Genomic DNA, 10,740 nt, shown 5'->3' with positions numbered 1-10,740 from the left:
GAAAACCCCAAATTCAGTATCTCTACTTGGTCGGGGCTTCTTTTGGATGATTTTGTGCATCAATGCGGCGTGGCATGGGGGAGATCAGCCTGTGGCACTGAGGTGTTATGGAAGCCCAGGTTGCTTTGATAGCGGCCTTCAGTTCGTCTGCATTGTTGGGGTCTGGCGTCTCTCATCTTCCTCTTAACAATACCCCACAGATTCTCTATGGCAGTGGCCATAAACCCTGTCCTCAGGGCTCACTAACAGGCCAGGTATTGCCTAGGTCAGATGCAGACTAGAATACTGCAATCACTAAGCAACAAATGATATCACCTGTGATGTATTTCAGTTATCCTGCAAACCTGGCCTGTTGGTGGGCCCTGAGGATAGGGTTGATGACCACTGCTCTATGGGGTTTAGGGGAGTTTGCTGGCCAGTCAAGCACAGTGATACGTAGGGGTGCAACGGATCCTCACCGATCCATGATCCGAATGGGTCACCCTGCTCGGATCGGCACACGCTGAGCTCCACGGTCACGGCCTTAGGAAAGGCTGCGGCTTCGGCCTAGCTCCGAAGCGGCACCCATCTTTCTACACCCAGGCCATTTACAATGTGATTGCTCCGATCACTTGTAAACAAACGTCATGTCGTGACGCCGGTTCCTCTCTCCCCTCTGTACTGATCTGTACAGTGGAGGGGGAGAGATCTGATGCTCTGCCATATACCCAGCCGTGCTCTGCCATATACCCAGCCGTGCTCTGCCATATACCCAGCCGTGCTCTGCCATATACCCAGCCGTGCTCTGCCATATACCCAGCCGTGCTCTGCCATATACCCAGCCGTGCTCTGCCATATACCCAGCCGTGCTCTGCCATATACCCAGCCGTGCTCTGCCATATACCCAGCCGTGCTCTGCCATATACCCAGCCGTGCTCTGCCATATACCCAGCCGTGCACTGCCATATACCCAGCCGTGCTCTGCCATATACCCAGCCGTGCTCTGCCATATACCCAGCCGTGCTCTGCCATATACCCAGCCGTGCTCTGCCAATATTACAGTGGGGCAGATTGTGGATATTACAGTGGGGACTATATGGTGGTGGAATTTTCACAGGTTTTTGCAAATTCAATTATTTGCTGATCCAAAAAATGATCCAATCGGTGACTGATCCGAGGAATGATCCGATCCATGATTTTTTTTTTTTGATCCATTGCACCCCTAGTGATACCATGAGCATGTGACCAGGTATTGGTAGTTTTGGCAGTGTGGGCAGGTACCAAGTCCTGCTGGAAAATGAAATCGGCATCTCCATAAAGCTGGTCAGCAGAGGGAAGCATGAAGTGCTCTAGAATTTCCTGCTTAGAGGGCTGCGCTGACTTTGCTGTGTTTTTTTTTTTTTTTTTTTTTTTTTTTTTTTATCAAGTCCAGATGACACGGCTCCCCAAATCATCACTTTGGAAACTTCACATCTCCTGCAACTTTGGCTTCTGTGCCTCTCCACTCCTCCTCCAGACTCTGGGATCTTGTTTTCCAAATTAAATGCATAAGCTTTCATCCCAAAAGAGGACTTTGGACCACTGAGCAACAGTCCAGTCCTTTTTCTCCTTGACCCAAGAAATGTGACAGTTGTAGCCCATGTCCTGGATACATCTGTGTGGGGTGGCTCTTGGAGCACTGATACCAGCCATAGTCCAGTCCTTGCGAATCTCCCCCCAAATTCTTGAATGGCCTTTGCTTCACAATCCTCAAGGCTGCTGTTATCCCTGTTGCTTGTGCACTTTTCTTCCACTCAACTTTCCATTAACTGCTTGCTGATCAGCCACCGCAGTCTTACTGCGGCAGAATGGCACCGCCAGGCGGAACAACATTAACTTGCGCCACGTCACCTTTTGGCCACTAGTGAGCGAGTGCCCAGTGAGCGCAATGACCGCCTGGCACTCGTGATCGCTTGTGACAGTGACCACCGAAACAAATCCCTGGTTCTTTCCAGGGAGTAGAGACTGATCGTGTGTTCATAGTAAGTATGAACATTGATCTCTCTCTGCTCCTAGACAGTCCCATTTCCCCTACAGTTAGAACACACCTAGGGAACACAGTTAACCCTTGATCGCCCCCTAGTGTTAATCCTTCCCTGCCAGTGTAAGTTATACAGTAATCGTATATATTGTAAAGCGCTGCGTAAGCTGTTGGCACTATATAAATGCTGTATAATAGTGCATTTTTATAGCACTGATCGCTGTATAATTGTCAATGGTCCCAAAAATTGGTCGAGTGTCCAATATCGCAGTCCTGATAATCGCAGATCGCCGCCATTACTAGTAACAAAATAATAAAAATGCCATAAATCTATCCCCTATTTTGTAGACGCTATAAATTTTGCGCAAACCAATCAGTATAGGCTTATTTTTAGAATACATATCTGGCAAAACCAAGGAATTTTTTTATTTTTTTTTTTTAAAGCGTGGGATATTATAGCGCAGATTTATTTTCAAAATTGTCACAATTTTTTATTTTATTTATAGCGCTAAAAATAAACGCAGAGGTGCTCAAATACCACCAAAAGAGAGCTTTATTTGTGGGGGGAAAAAGGGACAAATTTTGTTTGGGTACAGCGTTGCACGACCGCGCAATTGTCAAAGTGACGCAGTGCTGTATCGGGGGGGGAAAAAAAAAATGGCCTGGTCATTGAGCAGCCAAATCTTCTGGGGCTGAAGTGGTTAATATGCTTGGATACAGCACTCTGTGAACAGCCAGCTTCTTTAGCGATGACTTTTTTGTGACGTTCCCTCCTTGTGGAGGGTGTCAATAATTGTCTTTTGGACTACTGTCAAGTCAGCAGTGTAACCTAAACTAGACTGAGAGACCATTTAAAGGCCCAGGAAACCTATACCGGTGTGTTTGCATTAACCACTTGCTTTCTGGGCACTTAAACACCCTTTCTGCCCAGACCAATTTTCAGCTTTCAGCGCTCTCACACTTTGAATGACAATTAGTCATGCAACACTGCACCCAAATGAATTTTTCGTCCTTTTTTTTTCCCCACAAATAGAGCTTTCTTTTGGTGGTATTTGATCACCTCCTGGGGTTTTTATTTTTTTTATTTTTAAAAAAAGACCGAAAATTTTTAAAAAAACGCATATTTCCTTGTTTCTGTGACAAAATTATGCAAATTATTAATTTTTTCTTCATAAATTTTGGCCACAATTTATACTGCTACATATCTTTGGTAAAAATAACCCAAATTAGTGGATATTATTTGGTCTTTGTGAAAGTTAGAGAGTCTACAAGCTGTGGTGCGAATCGCACAAAATTGATCACAGCTGATGTACTGGTGGCCTATCTCAATTATTGTGACCCGAACAAGTCAGGAAAGTACAAATACCCCCCAAATGACCCCTTTTTGGAAAGTGGACATTCCAAGGTATTTAGTAAGAGGCATGGTGAGCTTTTTGATGTCATTTTTTTTCCCACAATTCTTTGCAAAATTAAGATTTTTCATTTTTTTTTTCCACAAAATTGTCATTGTAATAGGTTATTCCTCTCACATGGCATGTGTATACCACAAATGACACCCCCCAAAAAATTCTGCTGCTCCTCCTGAGTATTACAATACCACATGTGTGGGACTTTTTCACAGCCTGGCCACATAGAGGCCCAACATGCAGGGAGCGCCATCATGTGTTCTAGGAGCATAAATTACACATCTAACTTGACTACCTATTACACTTTTGAAGGCCCTGGAGCACCAGGACAATGACACGTGGCACTGATGACAGATGGCACTGATACGTGGCAATGATGACACTTATACGTGGCACCGATGACAGATGGCACTAATACGTGGCACAGATGGCACTAATACGTGGCACCTATGACGTGTGACACTGATGACAGAGGGCACTGATAAGTGGCATTGATGACACGTGACACTGACAGCTGGCACTGATGACAAATGGCCCTGATGACAGATGGCACTATGTGGCACTGATGACAGATGGCACTTATATGTGGCACTGATGACAGATGGCACTGGGGACAAATGGCACTGGGGACAGGTGGCACTAACAGGTGGCACTGGGGACAGATAGCACTGGGGCGGATGGCACTTTTTTAAAATTTTTATCACACTTACGGCCGCTGCAGCCGTTCATCTCTCCCTCCTCACACGCTGTCTGTGTGAGGAGGGAGAGCGGCGCTGAGAGATGATCCCAATTGTTTACATATGAGATCATCTCACATTGGACACGCCGATTGCGCTGTAAACGGCCGCTGTGATTGGCCGTTTACAGCGATCTGTGTTTGCCTGTCTCCGGGGGACACGGCAAACACAGAACTTCCCCGATGCGCGCCCGCGGCGGCGCGCATTGCGGAAGTAAACATCAGGACGGCCACCCGGACAAAAGCGCCTGCTCTACGGCCGTCATTCGGCTATAGGGCGGGCGCGAGGAGGTTAATTAGCTGATTAGAATGTGACAACACGAGTCTACAATATTCAAATATTCTGAGATATTGAATTTGGGGTTTTCACTAGCGGTAAGCCATAATTATCAAAATGAAAAGAAATGCTTGAAATATATCACTCGGTGTAATGGATTGATATATAGTATGAGTTTTTCGCTTTTTGAATTACTGAAATTAACTTTCTGACTTTCTCACATATTTTTGAGATGCACCTGTATATAGATAGTTTAGACTGCTGTTTAATATTACAGTATTGTCACTGGAAGCCTGAACTGGATGACTGTTTTTTGCTCTGTGTAGCGTACGTTTTCCCGTTGTCAATAGACAACGTATGTATTGTAATAAGCCACCGGTGTTCATTTTGGCAGAAAATTTAAATTTGAGTCTGTCTTCTGACTAAAATGCCGTATTGGTTTTAGTCGTCTGCAATTGTTAGTCGTTTTTAGTCTAAAATCGAATGGATTTAGTTAAATTGTAATGCATTATTTAAGCATTTCTTTAGCATGTCCAAACTCCTGGAGTAAAAAAAAAGTTATTTGTGCTAGTAAGGTTGGAACCAACACACAGATACAGATTCAGTCACTCTGGATGGTCTGAGGAGGCCTGTAATGCACAGTGCTCTGGATTCTGGTGGTAAGAATAGGCCTGTAATGTTGCACAGTGCTCTGTGATCATGCAATAAACTACCTGTTTGGGGAGCCACTTTGTGCCGATCCTTTGTGTGCTGGCAAATATCTATGTTGTGATTTAAACCAGTTGTTGCTGCAGCACCCAAACCTTGAGAGCCTATACCAGGAACGTGTGCGATGGGAATATGAATTTTTACTTGTAGTTCATTCACATACAGCTGTGTGAATGAATGACACGCCCGTGTGGGTGGAGACCCGCACGGACGCACTGATTTAAAAAAAAATAAAAAAATCACAACAGGTACAGGGAACTTCTCCCCGTACTGCTACCACAGCGACTGCGGAGATCTGGCAGCGGCTGCAGCATTGGGAACTCCTTAGAAACACATTTACTCCTTTGATCGCCCCTAATGTTAACCCATTCTCAGCCAGTGTCAGTACAGTGACCGTGTATATTTTTAGCACTGGTCTCCCAAAAAAGAGCTTGTTGTACCTAGGACTACAGGGCTACAGTTGAGTAGCTCAATGAGTGATTTCAATCTTCTAGTAAATACTGTGGGATAATGCACTAGGCTGGTGTGCCCCCTCTTGTTTTTCTTTTTCTTGTACTGCTAGATTTAGGTCATATGTTTTAAAAACCTGAAATCTCTCCAGGTAACAGGAGCACGTTTTCCCATTTCGTTTAGTATACTGAATTTCATTCTGGGACTGTCCTAATAACTCACATGTGTTCTAATTTGGCAAAGCACTTCTGCTCAGGTTGCTTCAGTACATCTGTGGATTGCTTTGTTTTAAAGTGGAAGTAAACCCATGGATTTAAACAGTTAAAAAAAAAAAAAAAAAAGGGCATGCCTGGAATTCTAACTGCACATTGGATGTGCTCCCAGCCAAACTATCAAACCATCCAATGGCTGGTGTCATAACGAATCACATGTGCAGCACCACAGCAGTTGAAGATTAAACAGAGGCAAAGATGGCAGCTTCCTTGGCTGAAAACGATAGGGGAGTTTACTTCCACTTTAAAGCGGTTCTTCACCCTAAAGGGGAAGTTCCGCTCATCTGATCCCTCCCCCCCTCCGGTGCCACAATCAGCACCTTTCAGGGGGGTGGGGGGTGGGGGGTGCAGTTACCTGGATAATCCAGGTATCTGCACCCATTTCCGGGCAGATCGCAGCAGACCCCCACAGACGCCCCGCCCCCCCCCCCCCCCCGTTGTGTTCTGGGAAACACACAGTTCCCAGGACACAGCGGGGACTAGAAGAGACGCGCAGCGCAACTCGCACATGCGCAGTAGGGAACCAGGCAGTGAAGCCGCAACGCTTCACTTTCCGATTCCCTGACAGAGGATGGCGGCGGGGGCAGCAGCGAGACGAGCGATCGCTCGTCATCTGCCGCCGACATCGCTGGACCCTGGGACAGGTAAGTGTGATTTTATTAAGTCAGCAGCTGCAATATTAGTAGCTGCTGGCTTTTAATATTTTTTTTTTTAGGTGTAGAACCACTTTAAGGCCCCCTCAAAAAAAATAAAAACTCATGCTTCTACAAGTAAACGTTTCCAGAGTTTAGGAAAGGTTCCTTTTTGTCCCTCCTTGGACCCCCAGATCCAAATCTAGACCAGGAACTCTTTTTTTTTTTGTAGGAAAATGTGGCCCTCCAAATCGGCTAAGGCAGGTTCCAAGCCCTTCCAGTGATGGGGCATTTCCACTTGTTGGGAGAATTTTCAGATATCTTGGTCCAGATTTCCAGGGGTTACAGACTGGAGTTTTGCACTCTGCCTCTTCCTCGTAAAAACCGCTCATATCTTCTTGCTGAAATTCAGCTGCTCTTGTCTCAAGGGGTCATTGCCCTATACCTTTGATGGCGAACCCTGGCACGCCAGATGTTTTTCAACTACATTTCCCATGATGCTCATGCGCTCTGCAGTGTAGTTGAGCATCATGGGAAATCTAGTTCAAAAACATCTGGGGTGCCAAGGTTCGCCATCACTGCCCTATACCAAATGAACACTTTCAAGGCTTTTACTCAAACCTTTAGTTACCGTGCTAAATGGGGTAGTCTGGCCCATTCTAGATATGAACTCGTTCCTTTTTGAGTTCAGACGTTCCACGTGGATACTCTCAGGTTGGTCCTTGCCTCCAGGGGACTCTGCTTCAGTGGACATATGGGACGCCTACTTGTACAGTCCCATCTTTCCTCTCCATCAACACTATTTTGTGATGGGAGATTAGCATGACTTTGTCGCACATTCCCTTGGTCTGTCAACGCCCCCCCCCAGATTTTGACCATGGTGCTTGCCCCAGTCTTAGCTTTGCTCTGGAATTATTGTTTGTGGGTTACCTGGACATTTGCTTTGCTATAGGCCAGGGATATGCAATTAGCGGACCTCCAGCTGTTGCAGAACTACAAGTCCCATGAGGCATAAGAAAGCTCTGACAGCCACAAGCATGACATCCAGAGGCAGAGGCATGACGGGACTTGTAGTTTTGCAACAGCTGGAGGTCCGCTAATTGCATATCCCTGCTATAGGATCATCCTCCTTATCCCTGTCAGCTAGTGGACAGTGCAGAATCTATAGAAGTTCAGTTGGAACCTCAACCTGCATATGTCATCACTGAAAATCCATCTTACAAGAGAGCACATAAACCTGTTGCTAGACATGGCCCTGTTCAGGATTTTTCTGCTCTCATGCCTGAGCCAAGGCAGGGGAAGCCCTTTCTTCATAACTTCATGAGGGACTTATTGTTGCCTACTTTGAGGCAGTGCCATATGCAGTTTCATTGCAACCTAACATTCTGGCAACATGAGACAAATGGACTCCTTGGATTGTCCCATATGTCTGACCTCCATGGCCGGACTCTCCTTTGGTGTGGTGGATTTCTAACCCGGTTCTGGAGTCGGGGATACTCCTTCCAAAGATGCAGAAGATTCTTGGATGGGTGCCAGCCTATTGGGCTGGGGAGCAGAACTGAATACCCTCTCGGCACAGGCTACTTGGTTATCAGAGGAAGCAATATTTTAAATTTTAATATCCTAGAGCTCAGGGTGATTCAGTAGCCCCTTCAATGCTGGACCTTTCAATTATGAGGGCACACATGAGTTCAGACAGAAAATGCCGCAGTCGTCATTTAGGATGCACCAGAATTCGCACAACTCAAAGTTGATTCTCTCTTGGGTAGAACTGCATGTTCAGGCCCTGTCCACATCTCTGGTGTGTAAAACTAACAGGTGAACTTTCTCAGTCAGAAGCTGTTGGATCTGGTGGAATGGGTGTTTTTTTTTTTCCATCTGAAGGCGTTTTCAGGCCCCTTACTACAGGTGGGAGACGAGACCTGTATCTTTTTTGACTTCCAGCTTCAACAACTGGACAGGTTTGTAGTCCAACCTAGGAGACCCTAAGACCTTTGCACTGGACGCTCCGATGATGCTCATTGCACTAACTTGGCACAAGGGAGCATGGTACTTCCAACATACTTGGACTCCTAGCAGGCTCTGCAGGCCTTCCCAAATCTGCTGCCCCAGGGGCCAGTACACTATCCTACTTTAACAACATGGTTGTTGAAACTCAGGTTCTAAGGGTCAGATTTAGTCATCCCTACCCTCCCACTTCCTAGGGACTAGAAGGTATACTTTTGGAATGTCTACTATTCCATCCAGAGAGGTCTATTTTGTTTGGTTCGAGACAAGTAAATTTAATTCTAGAAAGTACTCCATGGGATGCATCCTGTCCCTCCTCCTGCCCCATCTGGATCAGCATCTGACTTTGAGTACTATCAAAAGGGCAAATTTCGGCCTTGGCTGTTCTGTTCTTAGAGACCGGTGGCCTCTCATTCTTTAGTAAAGACTTGTGTTCAGGGTGTTGCACACATCATTTCCCCTGTGTCACCCTGGGACCTTAATCTGGTTCTTTCGGCTCTTCAACAGCCAACCTTTGAACCTACTATTGAAATTCCCTTATCTAAACTTGCAAAGTTGCCTATTGCTTGCTACAAAACTGGTTAGGTGGGAGTTAAATACGGGATGTCCTAGCGGCTTTCTTCTTTACCATGTCCACTCACCTATAGGTAACTAATTATAGATGTATAGATATCTATATATCTCCACCCCTCAGCTCACTCCATCAGTCTCCTCACGCATCCCCAACTTACTAAAAGACATATCAGCCTGGATGTCACACCACTTCCTCCAACTCCATCTAATCAAGCTCATGATATTTCCTCCCCTACATTCCTCTTCCCCTGATTTCTCAAAATCAATGGCTCAACTATCGACCCACACAAGGGCGGACTGACCATTTGGCCACTCGGGCACTGCCCGAGGGCCCCGAGCCACTAGGGGGCCCCATCAGGGTTGCCAGCCTCAGTAAAACCAGGGACAGTATGTAAAAATCTGTGTTTTTTTTTTTTTTTACATCTGTCTCTGAAATGTCCCTTACCCACATACTTTTGGTCTAAAAATCCAGAGATTATAGCTGCCCTACCTCTCCAGTACCTTCTCAGCCAATAGAAACATGTCTGTGTGTACATGTATGTGTATGCTGTGTGATTGTATACTGTGTGGCTCCATAAACTCGGATTGCCTGGGGGCCCCATGAGTTGTCAGTCCACCCCTGGACCCACCCCTCAATGCCAAGGTCCTAGGTGTAGTCCTGGACTCTGACCTATCCTTTCGGCCCCACATCCAGTCACTGTCCAAAGCTTGCTGCCTCAACCTCCGCAACATCTCCAAGATATACGCTCCTTCCTAACCACAAAGCTTATAATTCACTCTCGTTTCGATTACTGCAACTCCCTCCTCATTGGCTTACCTTTAAATAAGCTATTCCACCTTCAGTCCATCTGCCAGGCTCATCCACCTTAGAAACCGCTCGGCGTCTGCTACCCCTCTTTGCCAATCCCTCCATTGTCTGCCAGTCAACCAACAAATTCAATTGAAGATACTAACCATAACTTGCAAAGCCATCCATAACTTGGCCCCCCACCTACATCACTAACCTGGTCTCAAATTAACAACCACATTATTCTCTTCGTTCTTCCCAGGACCTCCTGCTCTCTAACTCCCTTGTCCCCTCATCCCATGCTCGCCTCCAGGACTTCTCCAGAGCCTCTCCCATCCTCTGGAATGCTCTACCCCAATCTATCTGACTATCTCCTACTTTGTCCACTTTCAGACGATCCCTAAAAACTCATCTCTTCAGAGAAGCCTATCTGCCCCCCCACCTAACAACTGTACATTTATCTTCTACATCAGCACACACACCCCCCACAGTTATTACCTCTCGTATCTCTTGACCTTCCCTCTTAGATTGTAAGCTCTAAGGAGCAGGGCCCTCTGATTCCTCCTATATTGTATTTGTATTGTCTACCCTCAAGTTGTAAAGCGCTGTGTAAACTGTCAGCTCTATATAAATCCTGTATAATAATGATATTAAAGAGACAGGAAATATCAGACCGGAGTTCTCTGCATTCAGCGCTGTCATCTACAGAATGACCACTAGGCGGCAGTGTCTGACCTGCATTTAGCAGTGTGCTCTGCTAACACAATACATCCAGGTTGATTTGCTAAAACTGGAGTGTGCAAAATCTGGTGCAGCTGTGCATGGGAGCCAATCAGCTTCTAACTTCAACTTGTTCGATTAAGCTTTGACAAAAAAAAAAAAAACCTGGAAGC

At 46.0% G+C, this 10,740-nt stretch overlaps 1 protein-coding gene across 1 annotated transcript in view; it reads left to right on the top strand.

Annotated features, from left to right (window-relative positions):
- RNF123 (ring finger protein 123) overlaps positions 1 to 10,740 on the top strand; it is a gene marked incomplete at its 5' end in the record, with an annotated part of 258,140 nt that overhangs the window by 182,683 nt on the left and 64,717 nt on the right.

Source organism: Lithobates pipiens, unplaced genomic scaffold (assembly GCF_037356315.1).
Source record: "Lithobates pipiens isolate NorthernLeopardFrog02 unplaced genomic scaffold, aLitPip1_a1.2 Scaffold_23, whole genome shotgun sequence".
Taxonomy (NCBI): domain Eukaryota; kingdom Metazoa; phylum Chordata; class Amphibia; order Anura; family Ranidae; genus Lithobates; species Lithobates pipiens.
This window is presented reverse-complemented; position numbering and strand designations above follow the sequence as displayed.